General features: G+C 41.3%; 1 long non-coding RNA gene across 1 annotated transcript; it reads left to right on the top strand.

Moving 5' to 3' along the window:
• The first annotated feature begins 143 nt into the window (after positions 1-143).
• Positions 144-22,711, top strand: LOC141570727 (uncharacterized). The gene is made up of 3 exons (XR_012495174.2): positions 144-636; positions 14,924-15,060; positions 17,718-22,711. It is a non-coding gene; the product is annotated as an uncharacterized LOC141570727 (long non-coding RNA).
• The last annotated feature ends 5,212 nt before the right edge of the window (positions 22,712-27,923 follow it).

Genomic DNA, 27,923 nt, shown 5'->3' with positions numbered 1-27,923 from the left:
CTGCGAGGATGCTCTCTGGACTTGGGAGAGGAAGAAGGGAAGACACGAGCCCGAGGAATGGAACCGTCGGGTTGTTTGTTTGTCTTTTGTGTCTGTGCTTTCATGGAGGCCATCAGTTCTCGGAAGACTGGGGTAGCCGAGGCAACCCGCACAGAAGAGCACAAGTTAAAGCCGGGGCCAACCGCGGTGTGTCGGGGAGTCCTGGGGGGCTGCCGCTTTGTCTAATACCGGGATACAACATAACCACCAGGGCAGGGAGGTATGCTCACGGTGCTTATCTTTTGGCATGAAGCAAATGCAAAAGAACATAACATGACGTCGTTTACAACGGTCGCTCTTTCTTTAGCCAAAAGCGATTTTACCTTCCCGCAAAACCAGTCTGAACCTTTGGAACTTTTATTTGCGGTATTTTGGCGCCCTCTGGCTGTGTTTGGGTTGCTTTTATGCTCGCCTATATCCCAGCAAGGAAAAAGATCGAGTTGCAGGTTTTTTTCCTCATGGGTGGATCTGCCTTCCTGACCTAGGCGTCGATTCTACTCGGGCAAAATTGTCTTCCAAAATCCTGGTGACAAAATGTAACCATGTTTAGGGGGGCAGTCGCCAAAGGCAAGTGCATCCGCATTCAACTGGGGAAAGGTAAGTCCATTTTCGATTACTAGGAAAAAAAAAAAACTTATCCGAACTTAACTACATTTAAATTAAGCGGGGTGGCCATGTCATCCCAGAGCTACGCCAGAGGTTTTGCTGTGGAAACACTTGTGTACCCTACTGAACAGGAATTTAAAGTTTATATGCGGCCACACCAAATTAGACAAATGCATGCAAGCTGGAAATGTTCACCATTTAACCAAAGAGCAGTAAGAAAAAAGTGGGGGCTTTGTTTGTTCTTTTTCTTTTTTTTTTTTCTTTTCCCTTTTGCCATTTAAATAAAACAAGTACATGTGGCACAAGAACACGGAAGCAAATTATAACTAGGGTTGCCTTCAAAGCATTTTATTTATTTGGACATAAATATTTATTCAGTGATTTATATGTCCAGTGTGCCCCACATTCCAGCACACTGTCTATGAGGCTAGATGCAGGGTTTCTCAGCCTCCTGTTTGGGGCTGCTAATTTTGTTGGGGGGCAGGCTGTCCTGTGCACTGGGACGTTTAGCATTATTGCTGACCTCTACACACTAGTTACCAGTAATACACACTCACACACAAACCACCACCACCATCATAGACATTTCACCAGTTGTGACAACCAAAAATGTCTCCAGACATTGCTAAATGTCCCCTGGGAGGCAAAATCACTCCAGGTCGAAAATTACTTGGCTATAAAACTTTAAATCATTGTGAGCAAGTCTCAACATTTTTACCCTATCGAAATAGTGGGCATTTGCAAATTTATGCCCAAGACATTTGTTGAGTGTGTTTGTTAGGGTATCAGAATAGTTATTTCATTTAGCACTCAGTTTTTAGCCCTGTGGTCTTCTAGGCATGAAAATTATCTTAAAATTAATAAGTACTCATACATGATAAGCCCCTGGATGTTATGTTCTGTTTTCTCTTTTTCCAATTAAAAAAACAACAACAACGGCAACAACATAAAAATTAATGTTTGGTACCTTCAGTGCTTCTGGGTAAATTTTCATGATAGGGAAAACAAGCCTTTCAAAGGTGTGACTGGACTACAGATCACAGGTTACCATAGAAACAGGAGGCAAAAGCTTCTACCAATGAGACTGCGGGTCTTCTCAATTTTGTTTTTCCATCAGGTGTTTTAAGGCATTCTTTAATGAAATAATGATGTAACTGGCTGACAATGCTATTAACCTGAAGAATGGAAGCTTTTCCAGAATTTATAGACACGTATCCAGTGGTAGTCAATATGTTACTATGTAAAGTCCAATTTGGTGATGTTTTTAGTGGTTCATCTCACATTTTTAAAGTGTGTGCTCCTGAAAAAAAATCTTGAAACACACACTTGGGGAATGAATGGAGAAGCATTTGAAGCTCTGGAATTTAGAAAATTGTTACCATTAACTATTGTGGATGTCACTAGCTATTTAGATTATAGACTAACGGACGGGGGAGCCTATGTTAAAGGTGTGATTTATGACCAATTTAATTACCTCTCAACATTATACTCATGAAAATAAAAACTGTTTTACTCTACAAATGAAATAAATATATTTTTAATAAGCAAAGCTGGATTGCCTGGGTTGTAAAATGAATTCCTTTGTCATTTTCAATTGCTTATATAATTTGTGCCAGTGAAACATAACCTGCATTATGAACATATTTATCAAAAGGATAAATTATTCTGTGACTACTGATTTCTGCTAAAGTATTTGCCATAGAATTACTTGTAATATCATGGACTCATCATCACCTAAATTACTAGTCAGTTTATAAAAATTTCAGTGTGTGTTCACCTTTTTGAATTGTATCTGTTTTGTCAATTGAAATGTCTACAGTAATTATATAGACCTCATTTCACCTCCAAACCTCACCCACGACTCCCCTCTCCGTGCCTCCCATACCATCTACCAAGTCCCGGTGTCTTCCTCAGTTGCCCATCCTTTCCTCCTAAATAGTTCAAAGAGAATGAAAGTCCCAAAGAAAATATGTCGACCAACATGAATGAAGCTAACGCACGTGACAGCAGTGTCACCTGTGTTACCCCAACCACCTTTGCTTCACATCTTTTTGGCTAACTTCTATCCAAGGCCACTAAATTAACCCAAACCCTGGGAGACTCATGTACAGAATTTGATAAATTCAGCTGTACAGGTAAGTATTTGCTGGAGGACCGAATTGCTATAATTTGTTCACAGGATCTTATCTACAAATTGGAAGCTCAAGGCCAGAGAGCCAATATTACATGAAAGAGTACAGCTGTTTTCATATATATATATATATATATATATATATATATATATATATATTATATATATATATATATATATATGATTCTTAATTACAGGAAAACATTGAAATCTGTATAGCATTTACTCCATTTTTCTCCCTTCTTACACCCCCCACACACATTATTACAACCTGACCCTTCACATAGGCAAGCGAAGGACGTCCTCTGTTTCAGTCAGTGCTTCTCCAGCAGGGGCTCTTTTGCTCCCCAGAGGACATTGGCAATATCTGGAGGCATATGGGGAAAGGAAGTGTAAGTGGGGAAGTACTCCTGGCATCTAATGAGTAGAAATCAGAGTTGCTGCTGAACGTCCTACAACGCGCATAGAACACCTGCAACAAGCAATTATCCCATCCAAATTGTAAGGGGGGGCGGGGGGTGGGGGGGTGGGAGATGAGGGTAAGGGGGATCGAATATATGGTGATGGAAGGAGAACTGACTCTGGGTGATGAACACGCAATGGGATTTATAGATGATGTAATACAGAATTGTACACCTGAAATCTATGTAATTTTACTAACAATTGTCACCTCAATAAAATTTAAAAAAAAAAAAAAACAAATTGTCAATAATGATCATGAGGTTGAGAAACGGTGATTTAAAAGAGCATGAAGTTGGAAAAGACCTGATTTTTGTTAAGAGCACATGTTCCAAGGGGAACTGCCTCTTGTTGTGGTTTTGGGGTGTCTTTAGCAGGCAGCAGGTTTGGAGGTACAAAACTTTATCAGAGATTCTCCTTTGAGCAGGGTCCTGCAATGCACCCTGAGCCCTTCGCTGACCACCTTCCTCGGCTGTAGCACAAATCCAAGCAGTCATTCCAGGAGCACCGCCAGAGATTCACCTTTGGATTTGGAGTTCCACTCTCTGTTACTATATGCTGAGCAAAGGGGAGGAAACAGCTTCACTGCGGTTCCCTATGTCACTTTCCTCCTTATGTTCTGTAAAGGGATAGCTGAGAAGCCTTGGCCACCATGTTTATTATGAAGCATTAGACTTGAAATGGAAGGAGCAACCTGGCCTTAGCTCTACATCAGGAACATATTTGCCTAAGACAAAAGGTAGATAAAAAGCAATCTTATATTCTACCTGAGTAGTTCTTATTCCCAACTACCTTCTCCCTGTCATAGCCCCAATTTCTCCAGCTAGCCTTTCAGTCCCAAAGTACTTTTTCTACTCACCAGCATTTTCTGTTAAGAAAACACACAAAACCAATGATAAGAGGCCCTTTGCCTCACTAACCAGGAAGGGCTTTTTCCAGGCAGTGCCTACCTGTTTCTACAGGATGGGATTAGAGCAGAGGGACCTCAGTCCTGGGAAACAGTCCTTAATTCTTTGGCTGCCCTTCCCCCATAATCACTCATTAAACCTTCAAAGAACAAGTTACTTACAACGGCATAAAGAATGCTGTAGAACAATCATTCACATGATTCCACTTCTAAATGAGTAAGACTACAGAGGTTCCAGTATTAGATAGCCTGAGCCTTAAGTCTGGCCGCATTCCTTGTTATTACATGCTTCTCTACTCTCATATCAGCCCCTACTGGTAATTAAAATAGTTTTACTTTCATTCCAATGCAAGGAATGATGCCCAAAATAAATTGGCAAGTGCTCAAGCAAGTTGCCACCCAGGATGCAGAGAATGCATATTTTCGCTATAAATTAATTAAGGCTTTTCCCTACTTCTCCAAGTGCAAATGCTGTCCAAATTCTAACATCTACCTACCTCCGCTCTTTAGATAGACTCCCTAAGACGCACAAGCAGATGTCATAACCCAATTGCATCTCAAGCCCAGGAATCTCCTACTCAGATAAACTCATGTCAGAAAGAATGATTTCTCTCCAAACAAAAAATAATTAGATAGTAAGAAATGAGAGAGCCAGACTTAAAATGTACAAAGGAAAAAGCTGGCATTAAACAGTTCAGGATATCTAAAAACAGAAGACAAACAAAAAAAATCAGCTATGGTGTCTGTAGTTTCTCATCTTAAAGGATCAGTGGTTCTGGTGGACTTGGAACAACAACAAAAAAGCAATTTCATTGTCATTAAAATGTTCACGCTATCAAAATCAAACAGAAGGAAAGATGTCAAAAACGACTTCTTAAGTGCCTAAAGCAAGTTGCTGACAGTATACATGGCACTGTCCCATTACACTCTAAATAAAATCATGGCAAAATGTCTGCAGGATTTTACCCCAAACTGTTTCCAGTAGCTCTCACTGAGAATTGGCGTCGTGTCAGAGATGGGGTGGAGGGTTGCTCAGCTTTCTAAGACCATGTTTTAAAGTTCCATGCTTTTGCAATGGCCATTCATTACTTTGGGAAGAATATATAATTTTGTGGGTTGTTCAGGAGACCTGTCCCCAGCCGAGAAATCACTACCTGGAGACTGCCTTCTCATCAGCTTTCCCTGCACTCTGTGTGTGAACTCTGTACTTGTGCTTCGTGCATCTTTCTGCTTCTTCGCCTTTAAATTAGGGACTTCGTTTGGATGAAGAGTCTGGCCCCAGCCCTGGCCTCTCTTTTAGCTGCTAATCCAGGTCTCTGAGGTGCCCCATGGCTGTTCACTTCTAATGCAGAAGACCTCCTCTCAGCCCCAGCTTTTGAAGTGAATGCAGGAGCAAGAAGGTTTTAGCCTATACTCAGTCCCTACTATGCCATCTACATATTAACTTAGTGTATTGGTGGCCCCATAACCGACACAAAGTTCTGTTTTCTATATAACTGGTTTTTGTCTCTTTCTCGGTCTGTCTGAATGATCTTCCAGTACATATCATTGTTGCTGAATCAAAATCACATCAGCATTTTGTCTTCTTTTGAAGGCCAATTACCTTCCTTTCTGTTTTTTACTTTTAATAGTGCTGCTGTGTCAGCTTTAAACACGTAGTTTTCATCTTTTAAAATAATTCCTCAGTTTAAGTTTCTAGCAATGGGATCCATCCATCATCGCCGTGCTGATTTTTATGGCTTTGGCTTTTGAATGAAATTTGAAAGTTCAACGTTACCAAAAGAATTTAAGAGAACCCATTTCCCCAGAGCTCCAACACCAATACATTTCACCACTTTTCAAGGATGCAAAATGGTTTTAAGTTGCATATATTTAATTACCAACAAGATTAGACTTTGTTTTTCTGATATTGATTTACTGTTTGGGTTTTGTCTGGGAAAATTGATTCTATTCTTCTGTAAGAAGTTCTCTTTGACATCTGTTGAACTCCACTGGAATATGACCGGGACAGACCTTAGTGGTTGAGTTGACAAGCTTGGGTTTTAGATAGCAATAGTTTCAAATCCTCACTTTGACTTCGCTTTCTAGCTTTTTGAATTTGAACGCAATTCTTCCTGTCTTTTAGCCTTAGTCTTTTTCTTCTGGGAAATGGGAGAATTCCAACTTCACTGGGTTGTTCTGAGGATTATGTAAGAAAATGTATTTAAAGCCCTTAAGCAATTCATAAAACAAGCTCAGAAGCTGTCCTAAAGAACCTGATTTTATAGTACCTCCAGTAGGATCAGAAAGGAGGAGATCAGAGTTAAGAACTGAATCAGGGAGGACGGGAGGACACAGAGAGCTATGACGGAAAACCTGAAGTATGCTGCTATGTTTGCACAAGAACTTCCCGGCAGCCAAGAGAAAAAAATTAAAATATTAGGGACTATTAATTTCTCTAGTAAAAACAAACATTTCCAGTGTGTGTCAGGAGGGACAAGTCTTCCTAGCAATCAACTTGAAAGGAATGTGTTGCTATATCCCTTTATGTAAAGGGTACTGAATTGCATAAAGGACAATTTTCAGTAATGATTTTTACTGGACATACAGAGTTTTTCTCATGAGGCCATTTATGATATGAACCTACAAACTGCAGAAATGATTGTATTATAATTCTGCTAAAGCATTTTTCTGAGAAGGTGAAAACAAAGTGGTCTGGACAGGCAACCTTGTCCTATGTGCTGGAGCACATAGAAAGATTTTCCATGGATGGGAGGTGCAGGGAAAAAGCAAGAAGCCTCTCCTTAGACTGGGCAAAATGTCCATCAGGCATGCAAGATCTATTCAAAACATACGTCCACCCCGCCCCCGGGAGTCTCAAGCAGAGGTTCTCGAGCTGGGAACTCCAGATTCCCAGGGGACTGAGGGGTGACCATCATGGAGTTCACCCCTCCCCCTTAGCTTCTCTCACTAAGTGCCAGACACTGTGCTGTCAAAACAGACATGCAGTGCAAAAACTAACTTCTCGAGTATGTGTGGACAGAAAAATAAGAAGAAATATTTGTATGTTAAGGTTTTCTTCTTCTTTTAAAACTCAACTTGTATTTTGGCCCAAGGGAAGGGGTCCCCCCCATTTCTGCTTAAAGGGGTGCCATGGGAGTCTGGCAATGGACACCCCACATCTTGTTGGCAGCTGCTTAAAATCTGCTCACAGGCCTGCACATTGCTGATGGGAAGCCCCGCAGGCTGGAAGTCCTGAGGATGCAAGGGGCAACCTGAGTCACGAAGATCTTTTGAGGGCAGTTGTTCCCTAGCAACCAGCCAGATAGACTCAAAGTAACTTAGTGGCACCTGGGGAAGGAGGAAGTCAGGAGGGGAGATGCTGGGCGATGCCCTGCTGTGCAAGCTCCCTTCTGGGGTGGGGCCTGCAGAAGAACCCAGCTGAGGGAAGAGTTGCAGAGGACACAAACCTTTCTCTGAGGGCAGAGAAAAATGGGGTTGGCCTAATGGTCCAACATGAAACTACTACCTATAAAAATGTGTAAAAATACCACCCACTGCATAAATCTATTTTTACACTAGATTTCTTAAAATTGTTATTAACTGATCATTTCAAAGGCCCCGATACTTTTTAAAGAGAAATTCAAAACTAAGGCTAAACATAGAGTCCCTGCCTTCAAAAACATACAATCTAATGGAAAAGCTTATAATCTAGAAAGGGCCAAACAGTGGATATGTAGGTTTTGCAAGCCATGGGATTTCTGTGGGCCACTGGGGGACTTTGCCGTTGTATCAGGAAAGCAGCCGTAAACAATGTGAAAACCAATGGACATGGCTGTGTTCCAATAAAGCTTTATTTACAAAACACAGGGCTGGTCAACTTTGACACAACAGCTGAAGTTTGCCAACCTCTGATCTAGATCATTAATAATTTCCTGCTACTAAAATCATTGGTCATTACCCAAATTCAAACTGGGTGGTGAACACACAGTGCAATACACAGATGATGTATTATAGAAATGTACACTTTAAACCTACATAATTTTATTAACCAGTGTCACCCTAACAAATTTAATTTTGGAAACATTTTAAAAATAAAAAATTAAATCATCCATCACTATCTTTTCTTTCACTAAGATAAACTCCATACATTCTTTTAAATCTTCAAATCCATGCAGATGTTTTTGAGTTTTTTTCATCCACCCAAGAGATTTATGACTCTTTGACACATATGGTGATGAAAATATGCATTTGATCCCAATTTCCACTAAAAAGGGCTTACACTTTCTTTTGAGGTTTATTTTATTTTAATCTCATTAATTTCACATTTATTATTCCCAGTTATTGAAATCTAGCTTGAAATATTTGTCAGTCTACTCCAGAATTATCTCCTTGTGAAGAAGCAAAACGGGTGGGGGGAAGCAAGTGAAGTCAACCAACCAGAAGGAAAGGGAAGATAAAACATCTCAGTGGGAAATAAAATACCAAGCATAATAAATACCAGCCTTAGTTCAGGACATTTTTCTGAAAGGAACATTTTTAAATATTATACAATAAAATATTATTCCTTCATGATACCAGATATCAGATGAACTCTGGGTAAATAAACAGATGCAAATCTGTTTCCATTTATCTTAGATTCATTCCTGGAGATTGCGGTTTATCATTTTGAGTCTGAGTTTAATTCTTACTGTATCATTAAATGATGAAGACTGTTCAGAGGTTTAAGTCTAGTTCAAATCCAAAATGCAATGGAAACAACATTGTGAGATTCTGCCTTTTAAAATCTCTGTTTACATTTAGAGCAAGAGGAAACCATAAAGTCCACGAATGCATGGCCAGCACCGCCTCCCATATCGAGGGTGGACACTGCTGACCAATCAGTATCATTCAGTCATAGAATTCTTTTTGGGGCCAAAAAATCTCTTTGTAATATTATACCCAAGATCCCAGTGCTTAGATATCTTACACGATACATAATTGTCATCTCCAGTGTAGTCCAATCCTCCTTTTACAAATTGGGAACCCATCAGTTAAACAATCTTCCCAAATGCTAAGCATGACTCTCATCAATTTAATGCCCTGTCTACCTCTATTTTCCCCACTACCAGATTACCCATAGGCCAGGGCATGGTGGGCAATTGCCATGGTTGCAATATGAATTCATATGCAAACTAAACATCGTTATGGAGCACCAGCTACCCGCCAGAAAATATTTCTGAGTGCCAGGGATTCAGCAATAAACAAGGCTGATGAGATTCTTGAGAGCACAAGGGATAAAAACAAAACTTCTGAGAAGGTTCATTGTGACAGAAAGCAGAGAAATGCATCATTAGCTAGAAAGAATTTAGGATTAAGGAAAGTTTAGTTTAGTTTTGTTTTGTTTTAATGACAGCCATTGGAGCCGGTGTATACATGGAAGGGGGTGTGCAAGGGAGAGGAAGCCTTTGAGAATGTGGGAGAAAGAGGGGATCATTCTAGAGGCAAAGTCCTTGACCCATTGATAAGGGAAAAGGTGTTTGGATCCAGAGAATAGAAGGAGAAAGAGCTGACCTTTATAGGAGCAGGGATAGTTCACGCACATGTAGCATGTGGAGAAGATGGGAGCACATGTAATTAGGATGTTACGTTAACAGGTTATGAAGGTGGGCCACATTTCCAAATTTTAACTTATATACACAAGTCCTTATGCAGTCAGGCATCAGCTCTGGGAGGGCGGGGATTCTCATCCGTTTCATTCACTGTTATAAGTTCAGTACCTAGAACAGTGTTTGGTACACCTTAGGCACTCAAAAAATACTCATTGAAGGAAAAGTACTGCGGAGCACTGGTTTTGCCGAGTCTGGTTTTCCATATGGCCACTAGGTGGCAGGCTCGTTCAAGAAAACAGCATCACCTGGTTGGCTAATTTCTATAGTACAATAAATGCTAATTCTAGAGAAGTGGTGACTTTTTAATGAAGATTCTAATAAACTAGAAAACAAATTATAGCATTGGGATGTGTATGCACTTATTTGTCTTGTGACAGACAAGACTTTATGCAACCATGAGAAAGGAAATAGAATGCAGACTGACTAGGTTCTCATGAGTTTAAGACAGGTTTCTGGTGATGTGAAATTATTTCCTCTTAAAATTATCTCCCCTTAAAACAATTACACTTACTGCCTCTCAGCTATTTCTCACATTTGGCAAGTTTCAGAGTCACATGATGAATGTAAAACATTAGAGAATCCCCAACGTGAAACAGGATCCTCTTTGAGACCACCTAAGATGCCAGAAATCTAGATTTTAGAACCTGGATTTCATTTGTATAAATAACATTAGATTGGCCCTTTTGTAAGGCAATCTCTTGGTGTTATTGCTCATAATATCTTAGTGCTGCTGTTGTTGTTTTTTTTTTTTTTAACTATACCCTGGAATGATAACATACAGATGAAAATTAATTGTTTCTCTTTTAATAAAGTGGCACACAGGGTTTGATTTTAAAATTTCTGCATGATTACATCCTTGACGCTGCATTTGTGTTTTGTTTTCTCTATGGTATATTGTATTATTCAAAATATTTGCTGCTCTCCCTGGTGGACGTTTGTACTTCCCCAGCCACTGATATCCGGCTGTGCACAGGACATGAAATGCCCTTCCATGAAATAGAATAAAACCTCCCTGACTCACGAAGGTCAGGAGCAACCATGTGACTTGCTTTGGCCATTGAATCAAAGGGAGAAGTGGCATGTGTCCCTTCTCAACAGAAGTTTTCAGAAATAGCTCATGGTTTACCATCCCTTCTGTCCCTCCACCTGAGATTACCAATTTTCCCTGGCGCTCCTCCACCTTCTAGGTCCCCAGTCATGCAGCCCCATGATGGACATGTTATGTGAGTGGAAAACATGAGTTGTCATTAACCTCTGAGACCCGGGGGCCATTTTTTATTGCAGCATAACTTACTTAATCTAAGTTGAGCGACACAATATCTTATATGGTGGTTGTATAAATATGTAACTAATACCTATAAAATACTTCCTCCCATGTGTGATATATGTTAAGCAATGGAAAATTTCAAGTTATTAATGTTATTAGTCATTATTTATTCATTCATTTTACCTGCCATATTCATGGCAAAGACATTTAGTCTTTATCTAATTTGTGTTACAAGGGTGTTAGCATCATGGAGAGGTTTAAAATGAGATTTAGAGTCCGATAAAGAGACTACAATGTCTTCTACATGGAAAGCGATGGAATGTGTGGATGATTGGCTGCCATCATCGGGGTGGATGCACATACTCAAGAATATTTATTGAACAATTAGTGTTAACTTCCCTGGGGCCACTGCTATGCTTTTGCAGCTTCTGTTATTCAGAAGGTACACATTTCTTTGACTGTTAAACACAACCAATAAAAATAAACTACTTAACCTAAAACATTGCAATTTTTCTATTCCATTCCATGAAATAATTTGGTTCTCTCCACTTATAATAGTGAGTTCTTGGCATCGAGGAAAGAAAGTGCACACCCCTCCCAGACTACCCCCGACCCGGGGGGGGCAGAGCATCAAAGCAAAGTCTATCTGGTGCCAAATTGGGGTCATTTTTACATCCCCTTGATGGTTCTGCAGGAATACAATCTAATGTCCCAAAGAATCCAACTTTCCTTTCAAATTGGTGACAACTTAGAGCTCTTAATACAGTTTTGAATATTTGCCTGTTATCAGCCAGTTTCCTGAGTGATGTAGATTCTGCCTGCAGTTCCTGCTGATTCTTTCAATCCAGATCAAGCATCACAAATTCTACCCCATCAGACAATTCACAACAATACTTTTTTGGTTGGGCCTCTTTCATGAAAACAAAAATAAACAACAACAATAAATATGGTTTTAAACTGTAACTCTTTCCCAGGAGGGCTTGAAAGCCAGTTTGCCCTGCAGAACCTTCAGAGGCCCAGGACTTAGACCCAGAGGGGCAGTGCAGGGGGTTGGTCCAAAGTTTCTATGTAGAAGGCATGTACCCCAGATTCCCTCCTAACCATTCAATAGAGGCAGACACCTCCATGCTTCCTGGTCCTTACTGTTGGCTAGAAACATGCCTTAGAGAAACTGACTCCAGGAAGGGCCAGTCTAATAGTTACTGGTGAGCAAAGAAAGAGTGAGGCACACACCTGAAAATAAGGGAATTAACTGGAAGTCCACCTAATGATAGTAGACCATCCAGCACACTTCCAAGAACCTGATGCCAGAAGGTCACAGCCAGGAAAATACCCCCCCATCAAGGACTGGATGCTTCGCTGAAGAAATAGATCCTGAATGAAAAGGCCAGTTGGCCCCCAACCCCAAATTTTAGCTTGGCACCTATTGTGAAGCCCACTTATCCACAGCTCTGCCTACACAGAGAGCTAGAAAGTTGCTTTCAAGTATCTAAGTCTAAATTATAAAAGGACAATCAAGGATCACCAGGTATTTAAGAAAACTTGCAACATGAATTACAAGAGACTGGTAGGAAGGACTGCAGAGGAAACAGAAATGGTGCAGGATCTGGATGCGTGTGTGTGTGTGTGTGTGTGTGTGTGTGTGTGTGTGTACCTTCAGAGCCATTAGAGAAGAGAGTTAATTCATAAAATAAGAACAGGTAGATGTGAGAGAGCAAGAGAGATTCCTTGGGAATTAAAAATAGGATAACCAAGATGTAAAATTCAATAGAGTGTTATAATATACTATGGAATAAATCCTAGAAAGTAAAACAAAAAGATCAAAAAATAGAAAATAGAAGAGAAAAAGGAAAGACATAGGTCCAAAACAAGAGGTCCAAAATTTCTGGAATTCCAGAAAGAGACCAGAAAGGAAGAAACTATCAGAGATTACAGAATTTTCCTCAGAACTGAGGATGACAAGTCCCCAAATTAAAAAGATACGCTGGGTGCCTAGCACAATAAATGAAAAGATCACAACATCTCAAAACAACAGAGATAAAGAGAAGATGCTAGTACCTTCCAGAGAAGAAACATACAAATGGAATCAGGAATAGACATGAAAATACAATAGGAGGATAAAACCTTGAATGTTTTAAAGGAACTATGTTCTTAATCTAGGTTTTTATACCCAGCCAATCTATGCACCAAAAGTAAGGATAGAATAGACATTTTCACACGTTAAGGACCCCACCAGAATGAGGGTTAAAACCAAGGAAAGACGAAATATGGAATCCAAAAAGGAGGGTGTCCCACACAGGAGAGTATCACAGGGAAGTCACAGAGTAACAACAGTGCCACAAATTCAGACAACAGCTGGTCCAGTTAGAGCAAGTCGACAAAGTCTATGGGAGGGGAAGGTCTCCCAGCAAAACCTGAACCAAACGATTGTATGATACATTTGAGAACTTGGAAAATAATACCGACAGGCACTTTGTAGTGCTGTGAGAGCATTTGGTGAAAAATGTGATGATAGCTTCAGAGTCAACAAAACAAGTGAGGAAAATGTGGCAACTTCAGGAAAAACCAAAGTTTCTAAAAAGAAATGAGTTTATATGCCCTAGTTGGCTCAGTGGTAAACTGTATTTATATAGTAGTCATAGTAATGAGAATACTGACTGATAACTGAAAAACAAATTGTGATATATTAGGAAAATGCAAGGATGAAAAGGGGAAGGAAAAAATGGGAGGAGGAACAATCAGAATACCCTATGCTCATATCCCTTAGTAAAAACTCATTAGATAATGTCTGCAAGCAATGATTCAAGAACTAGAGAATGGGTAGCAAAATTTGGAGGAAATTGTCAGGAGAAACAACTAAGATTTGAAAGGGAATACCTGTAAGGAAGATGAGAAGAAAGAGGAAAATGTCAGTAGGAGGATGGTGTGTTTCATTGCATTATTTTGCAATGATAATGTCTTAAATTATGTGCACATATTACTCTTTTAACATTTTAAATTAAACCATGATAAAACACACAGGCTCACTATCAAGGAACAAGCAATCCAGTTGGAGAGATAAGACACAAGCATCTAATCTGGAATATAATCAATAATATTGTAATAACTGTGTACGGTGTCAGGAAGGTGCTAGACTTATTGCGGTCACCAGTTATATAAATGTTTAATCACTATATTGTACACCTGAAACTAATATAATATTGCATGTCAACTGTAATTTAAAAATAAAAAATTTTTAAAAGATACGAGCATGTAAAAATAGAACAATAATAAAAGTTTCAATAATAAGGACAATAATAGAAGACACCTCACCAGGAAGTGTGACTAATTGCCAAAAGACTATTTGCAGAGTCAGAGAGGAGCACTCACTGCAGCCTCAAGATTATAAGGGAAGAATGAAGAGGTGAGATCTGGCCTGAATTTTCTTAGAAAGGTAGAATTGTTTATTTGAACATGGGGACTCGTTAGAGACAAAAATAAGGCATGTTGGGGGACAGTGGGCAATCCATTTCGACTAAAGTCTAACAGCAAATGTCCAGTTTGGGTCCTATAGGGGACATGCAACCATTGGACCAGGAAAGGCCAATGAAGACCAGCCTGTGAAGGTCTAGAAAATCTGACTAAAAAGTTTGGACTTTGTCTGTAGACAGTGGTCCCCTAAAGATGAATGTCCACTGGGGAGGGGCACAAAATGGGAGACAATAAGAACATATTGATTCTTACTTTTGTGAGCATTAAATATAGAAGTTGACGCTAATGCTTTCACTCGACCTGTATGTCCGATGGCCAATGAGTTTGTGAGTTTATCCCAAAGTGGTGTGAGTGACAGAGGGTGGTGGCTCCTCCCCATTTCTTCACTGCCCATTTATTGTCATGTTTTGCAGCACAGATGGCTCATGGTTTAACTTAATTAACCCTCAAAAAATGGACAAGTGGTTTAAAAAGATTCCTGGAAAGAAATGGCATATTGAACATGGTATAATAAAGCAAGTACAGACAAACAGCAAGAAAATGACAGAAGGTATATACATCTACACTTCAGCCTGTGGGGAAAACAACAATAATCAAACCACCTCTGACAATAAGCTGGACAAAAAGTTCTAAATGACCAGGAAGATGCATTGTCATGAGGGTCTGCACCCATTATGATTAAAGAGGAACTTTATCCTAAATGTAAAACATGCCTTTAGAGGGCAGCTCGTGACAGGGCTGAGCATCATGACTAGAAAGACAGCTAAAAATGCTTTCTGTTTCAGCTTAAACTCATCTTTTCCATTGTCATATATTTTATCACATATAGATGATTAGGATAATAGCATTTGTATATCATTTATATGGCTTGTTAATTTTTCTTCCTTTGATTGGGTGCAGGATTCAAAGAGCTCAAGGCCAGTGCTGTAGGCGATGAGAATTTCAGAAAGTTTGGGGGCTACAGAATGCTATGCCCAGAATTCTGCTGGAGGGAAAAGATTTAGTCATATGGGCCTGGGTTCCATGAGTATTCAAACAGTGCAGGCATGAAGTAATAATGAGATTAATCTACTAGCCCTTGAATTGAAATGATGAAGTCAATCTGAGAAATACTGCAAAAGGTCAAGAAAAGAGACAGAGTGCCTGGTTTAATAAGAGGGGGCATTTGTCATTACATAGCCTGTTAAATAATGGCTATCAACAGCATAACGCAGAATAATTACTACTTGCTTTGTGAGTAAATTGTTGTTCACCCCTAGATAAGTATATATAATTCTGCTTGGAACCTTATTTTCAGGTTTATACAACGTTCTATACCTGGTAGCCCTTGCCTCAAGTGAATAACTTAAGGTTATTAAGTTATTAATAACCTCACTATTTAGTCCCTCCCGATTTTTTGGGGGGTTTCACACTAATTGGATGTTTAAGATATAAACACGTGAACTATAGTTATCACTTTTGTGGCATCCAGCAGACTCCTGGTGTTGTTCCAAGAACTCTACACACATTATCTCCTTAATCCTTACCAAACACCCTTGAGTTGGTACAATTATTAGACCCATTTCACAGATGAGGAAATCAAGACCCAGATAAGATAAATAACTTGCCACAATTAGTTGGTAAAGCTGGGTTCCAACCCACAGAGTCTAGCTCCAAACCACACACTAACTGCTATGATATACAATTAGTGTAATTGCCCTAAAACACCTTCACATAACTCATATCTTTCTCTGAGATGTCAAACTGTTCAATTCTATATGTTCTCCAGACTTTGTTCCAAAATTTGTGAATTAGAAAAGAACCAATTTATTTTCTGTTGGTTAGTAGAGAAACAGAAACCTTCAATTCTGGACACAGCCCATCAATTAACAAATAAGAAGCAGTGACGAAAATTCACAAAATGACTGAGATTCATGACCTTCAAGGTATAGCAAATGTTGACAGTTGGAAAATAGCATTAAATGTCGGGATAATGATTACATATAGCAGAATAAATCACTGTATAGGAAATGTGTTGAACAAATTCTTAGCATATTGGAGACTATATAAGCTTTCTGTGGCTACCTTAAAAAATCACCACAAATTTGGTGGCTTAAAACAACAAAAATGTATTCTCTCCCAGTTCTGGAGGCCAGAATTTCAAAACCAGGGTGTTGGCGGCCCACAGTCCCTGGAGGCTCCAGGGGAGAGCCCTTCCTTGTCTCTTCCAGCTTCTGATAGCTGTCAGCATATCCTGGCCTGTTGCTCATCACTCTGATCAATCTCTGCCTCCATCTTCACGTTACTTTCTCCTCTGTGTATCTTTCATGTGTGTCTTTTATGAGGACACTTGTCATTGGATTTAGAGCCCACTGACATAATCCAGGATTAGCTCCCTATCTCAAGATCAGTAACTGAATATGCCCACAAAGTCTCTTTTCCCAAATAAGGTCACATTCACATGTCCCAGGAATTAGAATGTGGGCATACCTTTTTGAGGGGCCGTCATTCAGCTCACTATGGAGACGTCATCAGAAAGCAACAAACTGAGTTAAATAGTTGAAATATACAACTAATTTAAAGGTTAGGAAGACAAAACAAGGCCAATTAAAAGATACACAGCAAATAAAAATATAAGCAAGAGTATTCTATGTACAGACTTTCAATGCACAGAGTAGGGAACTGCATAAATTGTGTAAATGGTCAATATCAATTGGACGTGAGGATATTGTGGCCCAATTGGAACAACACTTGTGAAAAGGGAACTAATTTTTTTTAAAAATCAACAAGTAAATATTTCTAAAATAAGTCCTTTAAAGAAAGGGTAAAAAGTTTGAGCATGGCTAAGACAAAGCTTAGAAGATAAAATAATAGATTCCAGCCCAGCAGGGGAAGGCTCTCGAGAACGGCCTCTGATGTTGGCTTTTCTTCAGCTCACGGGGGGACTAGCAGGTTAAGGGTAGGGGTTTGGGGTAGGTGTGAGATATGTGTTAGGAGTCCCCAGCCCAGCCCACCCACCATCTGAGAAGCACATGTGTTCCAGGCAGTAGTGTAGGGCCATGTAGAGCTTACGAGGTAGTGTCAGACTCTCAAAGATAATTTTAGTGAATCTCTGCTTGCCCTTTGCCTCTTTCAGGTGAATTAGTGGCTTTGTAACATGGGGAAATTCAACTATGTGATTTTAGGCCCATTCTGGCTCTACATTTATGTGAACTTCCTTCTTGAGAGTGAACATTCCTGAGTGTTGGAATGCAATGTCCTGGGATATTTGGAAACCATTCCTCTGAGGCCTTGAACACAAGCACGTTCCCATCTGCCAGGAATGATTGATGGACCCATGCATCTGCACTGAACTGGGAAGATGAACCGAGCAGTTCTCTAGGTCTTATGGTCCCCAAGAGTCTCTGAGGCCTGACGCTCTCACCTGCCCTCCACCGCAAGCAGAGGCCACAGGCAACAAGTTCTGTAACTCTAGACGGCCACTCTCTCTCATCGCTCATCTCTCCTTACACCACAGTAGGAGGGGGCTAAGTGCTAATGTCGAAGAAATAACATAATAGCACTCCCCAAATCATGCAGGAAATGGGAAGTTCAGGGGCAAAGTTCTCACACGGTCCCCAAAAGTCAGTCACAGACTTTTGTGTCAGTTCAGGACAAACTTTTCCGTGTTTCATGGTGAAATACAAGGTAAGACGGGAAATTTGTCTCTCTGTATGTCTGTCTGTCTGTATGTGTGTGTGTGCATATATGTGCATGTATACATATAGTCATATAACATATATAAAACGTATTTTTGAGAGATGTAAGATGGCAGAGTAAATAAACACTGTGCAAGCTTCCTTCCATGAACACATTAAATTTACAACTGAATTGTAGAACAATCAACATGAAGAACCATCTGAAGTCTGGCTAAACAGAAGTTTTATAACTAAGGATATAAAGAAGCCACATTGAGACTGGTAGGAGGGGTGGAGACACAAAATAGGCTGGCTCCAAACCTTCATGTGGCAGTTGAGAATCAGGATGGATATCTCAGCCATGGAGGTTCCCCCTGAATGAGGGACCCTAGCCCCACTCCAGCCTACCCGGCCCAGAGCACTGGTACCAGGAACACGAGCCCAGCAACATCTGGCTGTGAAAAACAGTGGGTATTTCGACTCTCTGGGTGGGACGGAAGGCCGCAGGACACCCAGACATCCTCTTAAATGGCCCACGCACAAACTCATTCACTCGCGTGTACTCACACTGGGCTCTGTTGGAGGAATGGTGACTCGGGGGTGTCAGAGGCATACAAGGGGGCAGAATGAGTTGTGTGGCATTGAGACGAGGGCTGAAGGATAGTCGCCATTTTCTCTGTGAGGGGTTCTGCTCCCATGCAGCCATCAGGCAGGAACCATCTTTCCCGTGTTGAGACCTCCCCCACCACAGCCAAATCTGAATCTGATTGGCCTGGTGAGCTCCACTGGGACCCCCACCCCACACAACTCCCCTCAACATCAGAGGCACTTTCTCTGATGAGCAGCCAGCTACAGCCACATTGCGTTCTTTCTTGGAAAACTATCAGAGTCCACAAGCCCCAAGTGGGCTGCAACTAGCCTCAGTATGCTCTGAGACTTTTGCTGAATAGCTCCAGGCTCAGTACTAGCACCAAACCAGAGTCTACATTAATCTTGTAACCACAACTCTTCCCACTCTAGTGACTCCCTGAGGCCCAATTAGTATACTGCATGAGGCTTTATCAGTGGTTGAGCCTTAAGTGAGCCAGCAGGTGGCAGCAAGGCGTTGGAGTGTCCTAGCTTTTTGCAGCACTACCCCAGGCCCAGTACTGTGACAGCTGTCCTCGGTTCACAGCATGGCCTCTCCCACATGCCTCCAACTTTAGCAGTGAACAACTGTGGATTGCTTTCTGGCTCCTACCAGGTAGTTGTGCCTGGTCACAGGCAGTGGTGGGTGACCTGAGCTTGTACTGGAGCCCCTCCCAAGAGGCCCCAGAACCAATATACTTAGAGGTTGGCTTCAGACCACAGCAGAGCACAGCTCAACTAGCCCCACAAGTGGTACACACAACAGGTGGTCTCAACAGCCACCAGAGCCCACTGGGCAAATCCCACTCAGGGGAGTAAGCCCCCTGCACAGTAGTCTGTAAGCTGTGGACATGGCCAAACCCCACAGCCAATCAGCCTGAGGGTCAATCCAACACACTTAGATGCCAATACCAACCAAGGCTCAACTATAAGAGGAGGGTACACACAACCCACACAAGGGACACTCCTGGAGCACCCAGAGCAGGTGACCAGAGAGGTAGTGTCCCTGTGCTCCACGGGGCACCTACTACATAAGGCCACTCAGCAAGATTATATGATATAGGAGCTCTGCCTAATACAGAGAAACAAACACAGAAAGGCAGCCAAAATGAGGAAACAAAGAAATGCATTCCAAATGAAAGAACAGGAGAAAATTCCAGAAAAAGAACTAAACAAAATAGAAGAAAGCAACCTACCAAAGACAGAGTTCAAAACAATGGTTCAAAAGGATGCTCAAGGAACTTACTGAGAACTTTAACAGAGAGATAGCAAGCATAAAAAAGGACATAGAAAACATAAAACAGAACCAGTCAGAAGTGAAGAATACAATAACTGAAATGAAGAATGCACCAGGAGGATCACCAGCCAACTAGATGAAGCAGAGGATCGAATCAGCAATTTAGAAGATATGGTAGCAGAAAACATCCAATCAGAACAGCAAAAAGAATTCAGAAAAATGAGGAGAGTTGAATGGGCCTCTGGGACAACATCAAGCATAACAACATTTGTATCATAGGGGTACCAGAAGGAGAAGAGAGAAAGCAAGGAATTGAAAACCTATTTGAAGAAATAATGGCTGAAAACTTTCCTAACCTGGTGAAGGAAAGAGACATACAAGTCCAGGAAGTGCACAGAGTCCCAAACAAGATGAACCCAAACAGGCCCACACCAAGATACATCATAATTAAAACACCATAGGTTAAGGACAAAGAGAGAATCTTAAAACCAGCAAGAAAAATGGAACTAGTAACTTATAAGGGAGCCCCCATAAGGCTTTCAGCTGATTTCTCAACAGAAACCTTGCAGGACAGAAAGGATTGACACAAAATACTCAAAATGATGAAAAGTATGGAAATACAACCAAGATTACTCTACCCACCAAAGCAATCATTTAAAATCAAAGGACAGATAAAGAGCTTCCCAGAGAAGAAAAAGGAGTGCATCACCAGTAAACTAGTATTACAAGGAATGTTAGAGAGCCTTCTTTATGATGGAGGGGAAAAAAATCAAAGTTATGAATAATAAAATGACAATAGCTACATTATCAATTGAAAATTACTTTCAATGTAAGTGGATTAAATGCTCCAATCAAAAGATATAAGAGGGCTGAATGCATTACTACAGAGCAAGGAAGTGAGGCCAGACCTTCACCTTCACCCCACTCATGGACCAGAATGAGAAAGAGCCCACAGGACAAATGGAGGTCCTGGTCTTAGCTGAATAAGTTGGGGCTAAAGTCACAGGCCGGACCTCTTTATGCAAAGCAGTAAGAAAGTGGCCTGCATCTGGGGACCTGCTGTTCCCTTCCCATCCACCTGTCACAAGTCCTCCGGAACCAAATAGATACGGACCCTCACCAAATTAATTTATTTCCCCATCTTGCTTAAATATTTTTTAACCATAATGGTCTCAGCTTTGAAGCTTCACTATAGTCATACTTTCAGCATTTTATCTTTCTAGATACATGTAGCATGTTACCAACCCCACTTCAATAGCCCTTAATGTGACTTCCTTCTGCGCCCATTTTATTACATCTTCTCTCCCCTCTTTCCTGAAATGAGGAAGGGGGCATGTGCAGAAATTTTCATGGGATCAATCAGAAGGTTATACATGCACAATATGGTTATGTGTTGAAGTGGGCTTTAGTTGGAAAAAAACCATGAAACAAAATATGGACCCACTTTAGGAAACAACGCGTTTGTGAAAATGCCTTCTTAGATTCCTGCGAAAATTGATAGAACACATCAAAGTTTCCACTAGGGGGCACTGCAGTCAAAGCCCACAAGAATGGACTCAAGTGTGGGTAAACTCAGGTCATTTCATTAATCCTGTCAAAGTGAATTGTTTTCACAAAATGAGAGGCCACTATTTTCACTTTTTGCTGTAGAAAAAAAATCCATTTTCTGGCAGCAGAAGCTAAAAGATAGCTGACTTTTGGCATCCAGAATTGGTCCTATACTAAGGTCAATATACACGTGTTCAGGAAACCTGAACCCACTTGAGAATGTGAACCAAGGTCAGGCCAGAGATAACATTCCGTTCTTGTAAATGTCACACTGCTGAAAATGTCCTCCCTTCCCACCCTCCCGTCACTCCTGCTGATAGTCATAGACAAGAAAATGTAGGTGGCTCAGAGAAGCTTTAAAGTACGATAGAGGAAGGGAGGACCTTGAATTTCATAATGCATCTGGTCTCACCAGCTGCCTGCAGCTGAGTGAGGGCATAACCTCCAGGGAGCCGGGCTCCCTGTGGCACGGAAAGTCAAGGGGAGGGCTTCATGGTGGCTGCAGCAAACGCAGAGGAGAAAAAATGGGGTGGAGTGTAAGAGGCTAGAAACACATGTTCTGATCTATTTTTTAAAAAACATTTGAAGTTTTCATTAAAGCAACTCTATCTCTTAAAAGCATTTATTTGTTAAACTAAAAATAAATTTCTTGGACAGCGAGGTGAATAGTTGAGGGCTAGGAGAGGGCATGGTGAGGACCCAGAAAAGGAGCTGCCGCAAAGGCATCCTAAAGGCCCTTCCAGCCCAATTCAGGTCATTACAGCGGAGTCCCTGAGCTTCCTGCCTGCCCTGGAAGGCAAACCAAGAGGCCTTACCCACACAGAGAAGCTGTCAGTGCCTGGTTCTCCCAGGCAAAGGGAAGATTTCTTTTTAACTTGGTCGGCGTCGTAGGTTGAATTGTGTGCCCCTCCCCACCCCCTAATATGTTGAAGTCCAATCCCTCCTCCATTTGAATGGCACTTTACATGGAAAGGTCTTCCCAGATGCAATCAAGAAGTCATTAGAGTGGGCCTAGTCCAATATGACTGTTGTCCTTATAAAAAGAGGAACTTTTGACAACAATATGCACAGAGGGGTAACGCAAGACAAGGAACATGAAAGATTGCCGACAGCTACCAATGGTTACCGGAGAAGGATGGACCGGATCCCACCCCCACCCCCACCCCCACCCCCCCATCCCCCCAGCATGCAGAAGAAACCAGCTCTGCTCACACCTTGATTCCAGACTGTCAGTGTCGGGAGGTGACGGAAAATAAATTTCTGTTGTTTTAAGCCACCCAGTTGGTGGTACTTTGTTACTGCATCCCTAGGAAACTAATTATTTAGGACCAAATTCAGAAACAGTAGGATGGAATTCTGGGAACGGCAATGAAGAAATAGTTAACTGACTAAGCACGAGGTTTTAGAGAATTTTTTCCTTTCTCCCTTTCTTTCTTTTCTTTCCTGTCTATCCAAACCCAATGTTCCAATGTTTCAAATATGAAATATTATTTTTACTTATCTGCACAGCTTAGTGATTTCTAAAGATGTGTTCATCATTCTCCTTGTGTATTTTGTAGGTCTTCTCAAATACCTCACCACTTTACAGTCCAGTCGGCATTTTTAAAGCATTTTACTCCCTTGAGTTGCTCAAAGTATGTGACATAAATTTTCCTTATTTTTTGTGACATCTTAAAGTAAAAATTTTTTTTTTTAATTTATGGGACAGTTGTTTTAAACCTCAGGAAATATAGAGCCCCCCAACTCCTTGTGTGGTCTCTTTCAAACCTCACACAATTGTATTTTATCCTTAATTATTCACTTAGAAGAGTGAATACATCCTCCAAAATTATGATCAATTAAAAGTTGCCTTTTGAGTACCTTTTCTACATTTTGGATAGAAATGTCTCTGATACTATGGGAATTCATAAGACCTCAAACCAAATGGTACAAGTATGCTGTCATGTTCTAATTTCCCAGTCAGGCACAAGCCCAGTTAAACTTTCTCCCCATCTTTCCTGGACCTACTTCGTGGAGTATGAGTTAGCCATGAGTTTTCTGACTCTGTGCACCAAGGTCATTCAGCTTTCTTTCTGGTCCCTCTGCCTTCAATACTCTGCCTCCCAAAGAGGAGAGCCATCTTAAAGTTCTGGCCCGACTGGGACAAAATCCCTTACCCTTGCTGTGACTCAAAAGGGTTGAGACATACCACAATTTCCAAAAGTATATATATATATATATATATATATATATATATATATATATATATATAAAAGTATATATATATATATATATACTGGTTTAGCCCTACATTGGTCCTTTAGAAATATATATATATATATATATATATATATATATATATATATATATATATATATTTCATAGGAAATTAACGAAAGTCGTGGAAACACAGCTTAGTTTGTCCAGCTGATGGGGTTTGTCCCACTCCTCCTCACCCACTCCACACACTCTATTCAGATGATAAAGACCACTGTGTCACCTCCTGGTGTCCCAGCTCTGAGTCATTGCCATGTGAAAAGTGTCATCTCACCCCCCTGCCAAGCCAGTTTCTTAGACCATTTCCCCCCTGGGTTGATCCCAAGGCCATTACTGGTCTAAGACCCAGTCTCCAGATGAGAGGTCGATGATGTGATTCTTCACATGTGATCTGGCCTGTGGTGGACAATAAAGAGTGGTTTAGCCCTACATTGGTCCTTATCATGGAAGAATTATGAAAATGTAACCAGAGAATAAACATGATATTCGTGCAAGTGAGTGACATACATATACATCACAGCCTGTGTAAACTGCAGGGGAAGTAAACCATCTGACCAAGATTGAAGGGTTCCAGGCTAGTGCACCAGAAACATAAGTGTATGATGGATAAGAAGGAAGTAACATTAGCAGGAAGGAGGATGGGGGTGGGGGTAGCGAGGGGGACATGTAGACCAGGAGGTTGTCATTAAAAAGTGAGACAGGCATGTGGTGGAGACACATGTCCCCAGTTAAAGAAGGCAGGGATCTCTGGTGGGGACCAGGCTGTGAAGTTCCAAAGAACACTGATGTGTCCCCAAATGATGGCAGGATTTGGGAGGGAAAGCAAGCAGGCCAGATGTGGTAATAACGAACAATTACTGTTATACCAGAAATGCGCTAATCACTTTGTATGGATTTTCTTATAACATTCTCACATCAACCCTCCGCTGTAGTTAGTACTGTTATCCATAGTTTCTAGGTGAGGTAATAATCCTGAAAATGTTCAGTAACTTGGCCCAAGTCACACAAACTAGTGAGTACAGCGCTGAAATGAGAATCCAAGCCACAGCATATTGCAGCCAGAGTCTTGACACTATATACACACACACACACACACAAACACATTCACTCATATCTTAATTGAATTAGAGAGGGAGAAGGAAACAGTGACCAGGACACCCCATGGGGGACAGCAAGGAGGAAGGGATGGGGAGAGGAATCACAAGACGTCAAGGACTCAACAGAGGGGGGATATTTTCCAAAAGGAGGAAGAATCATAGATGGCAAGTGGTCATGGACCGTTGGTATAATGCTGAATTCCCAACCCAGTCGATGAAATGTGGAAAAGTGGAAAACCAGGATAATCTGGAGAGAGCGAGATTTCACCAGAGTTAGAGCCTTTGAAGACTCTGAGGACACAGAGGAATTACCCACCATGGAACAAGGACCCGCACAGCCGAGTGGCAAAGGTTGGCGTGGACCAGAAGAGGAGCCAGGAGTCCACAGTAAAGACCCACAGAGAAGCAGGGGCATGAGTACAGAGGAGACATTACCGGAGCAGCTAGAACTTGGGTGATTCCTGAAGACGACAGGATGGCAGGCAGGATGAGATGCACCAGCCTCCAGAAGCCCCACACGTGTCTGGTTATTTCTCGTTCTCTTGGCTGTCAGGACCCTGGGGCCTGGGGTCAGCTGGTGCCACCCAGGTGGAAGGGAACATGTTACAGTGCAGAAGGAACTCTGCTACACGCAGCTGACGGCTGGGAGCTGCCAGTCTTCCAGGAGAATTAGCTGGGCTAGGAAGCTTACCCTGGCATGACAGCGGGAAGGTAAATAATCTCCCTAATATACATTCCTTTTTTCCACCGGAAAATCTGGAACAGAGAAAAATTTGCTCTAAGCATGGCCGTACCTTCTGCTTCTCTGGAAGGGCTTTGGCAGGGAGCTACTCAACAGAGCAAGACTTGTAGTAATTATCATGATGAAGAACCTAAAACTGAAGCCCCACATCCCAGCCCCCAGGTAAAGTTGAAATATGTGGCAGACGCACGACTGATCTCTGGGTCACTGGTTTCAGTCTATTTTTCTAATCTTCCGGTCATATTTCTATTTGGAAACGATCTCAACCAGCCACTAACTATATGTCAGAGGCTTTCTCAACCATTTTGTACTCCTGCCATCTCTGACCCCTGCCAACCCAGATCATGTTGAAACGTTTTTTGTTAGTGTGTTTTTAGGGTTCCAGGAAAACACTGAGAAAAAAAAAAAAGCATCCTTAGAAAAAGAATTTGAACTAAATTGCCGTTCCTGCTTCTGTTTAGCAGTCGTCAATGGTTCTTGAAAGCTGAGAACAGCCCAATACTAAAGCCGTGATCACTTCTCTTGGCCTGTTTCCTTTTCCTTTTTTAATTATGGAAAGTTTCAAACATGCACAGCTAGATTCAACAGTTACCAACTCATTTTGGCCACTATATTCAACAGATAATGTTCCTTTATAAAAAAGAAAGAAAGAAAGAAAGAAAAAAATAAAAGGTAAAAAGAAACAAAAATACATTAAAATGTAAAAAATTTACAGAACAGCCCCTACTCCCTCTATATTTCCTCTTATGTTGTAACCCAGATTGAAATAGTACAAATTACATACAATCTGCTTTGCAAACTCTTCCTAGATTCTGAATCTCAATTAGATTTCAGAGAAATCATGAGGTTATAGGAATTAGGAACCTCCTTAAAAAGGAATTTATCTCATTGTAACTTATTATTCTGAATGTGACTCTAAAACAAAACTGATTATTTATGCCAAGCTCACATTTTACTTACTGGGGATTTTAACCACATGCAGCAAATTCCAGTAAGAAGCTTACAAATTTTCCCAGCTAAAGAAATGCTGGAGGTGGCAGGATTGGGGTTGGAGGGGGGAGGGGGTTGACAGGGAGGAAGGGTGGTACACGTAGTATTTCATTTCTAAAAACTCCAGCCAAGTCATGCAGGTTTATGTTTCAGACCATTTAAAGAAAAAGAAGCCATGGGAAGATCATTTTAGGGTGAGTCAATGGAGACTGTTCTAGAAGGACTAAGAACTATCTACCACTGTTCCTGTGTAAGGAAGAGAGGACCTATCTGTTGGGAGTTTCTCAGAGGTAGCGTGTGATTTCCTTCCTTTCTCCCTTGATTTTGTTTTTGTTTTTAAAAGAGCATGGTCTTATTGAGTACAAGAGAATTTGTATCATCAGTACTAGCCATCACACAGCCACTCGCCGAGAGCTTCTCTTTTCTGTTAGCAGGTGAGAGTGAAAGGAAAATATATGAGCAGTAGGGGCCAATTCTAGCTCAAGGTCGAGCCAGGTTATTTATTACCAGACTCATTTGAAGCCTCCCATTGTGGGATTTGCTGAATCAACAGCCTGCCCCCAAACGCTGACCACGTCTACATCCCAGCAAACAAGAGGTTTGGCATGAAATAGATCAGGGCCTGAAATCTTGGCTGAGGCATCTTCACTTCACTTCCTCTCTAGAACAAAATGCTCAAGGCAGGTATGTCTGTAAAATAAATGCAGTCCCACAGAGGAGGGTGGATCTATAACACACACACACACACACACACACACACACACACACAAATACCAGACACAAAGAGACCCAGTCTCTTGTGGCATGAATGTCCTGGCAGACCTCTTGCTGTCAGTCAAACACCCTGGAGTGGAAGAGTTTTCTCAAGGACCCAGAGGTGCCCTTTTCCCATTCTTGACCATCTGTACAAGTAAGGGGGAAAAGACCACCCTCAGGAGAGTTAATGGCCTGGGTTTTGTCCGCACTCCATTAGGAAGTGCAGCTACTTGGAGTTGGGGGGCTTCCTTTCTAATGTGAGGGCAGGAAGCAGGCCAGCTGATTACCGAAGGTGTAAAGGCAGCTCTACATCCCTGGTAAATGATGAATACAGCAGAGGGCTCGGCATCTGCTGGTGTCAAACCTTAGCTCCACGTGTCAAAGCTGTGTGACTGTGGGCACGTCACTTGATTCCTTCTGTAAACTAAAGATAGGAATACCTGTGTCACAGTTGCTTCTGAGGATTAAATCCTCTAAACATATATAAAGCGCCTGACTTATGGA

The sequence above is a fragment of the Rhinolophus sinicus genome, chromosome 3 (genome assembly GCF_057876585.1).
Source record: "Rhinolophus sinicus isolate RSI-liver-muscle chromosome 3, RSI-T2T, whole genome shotgun sequence".
Lineage (NCBI taxonomy): Eukaryota > Metazoa > Chordata > Mammalia > Chiroptera > Rhinolophidae > Rhinolophus > Rhinolophus sinicus.
Note: the sequence above shows the minus strand (reverse complement) of the source record. Positions and strands in the feature narration are given on the sequence as shown.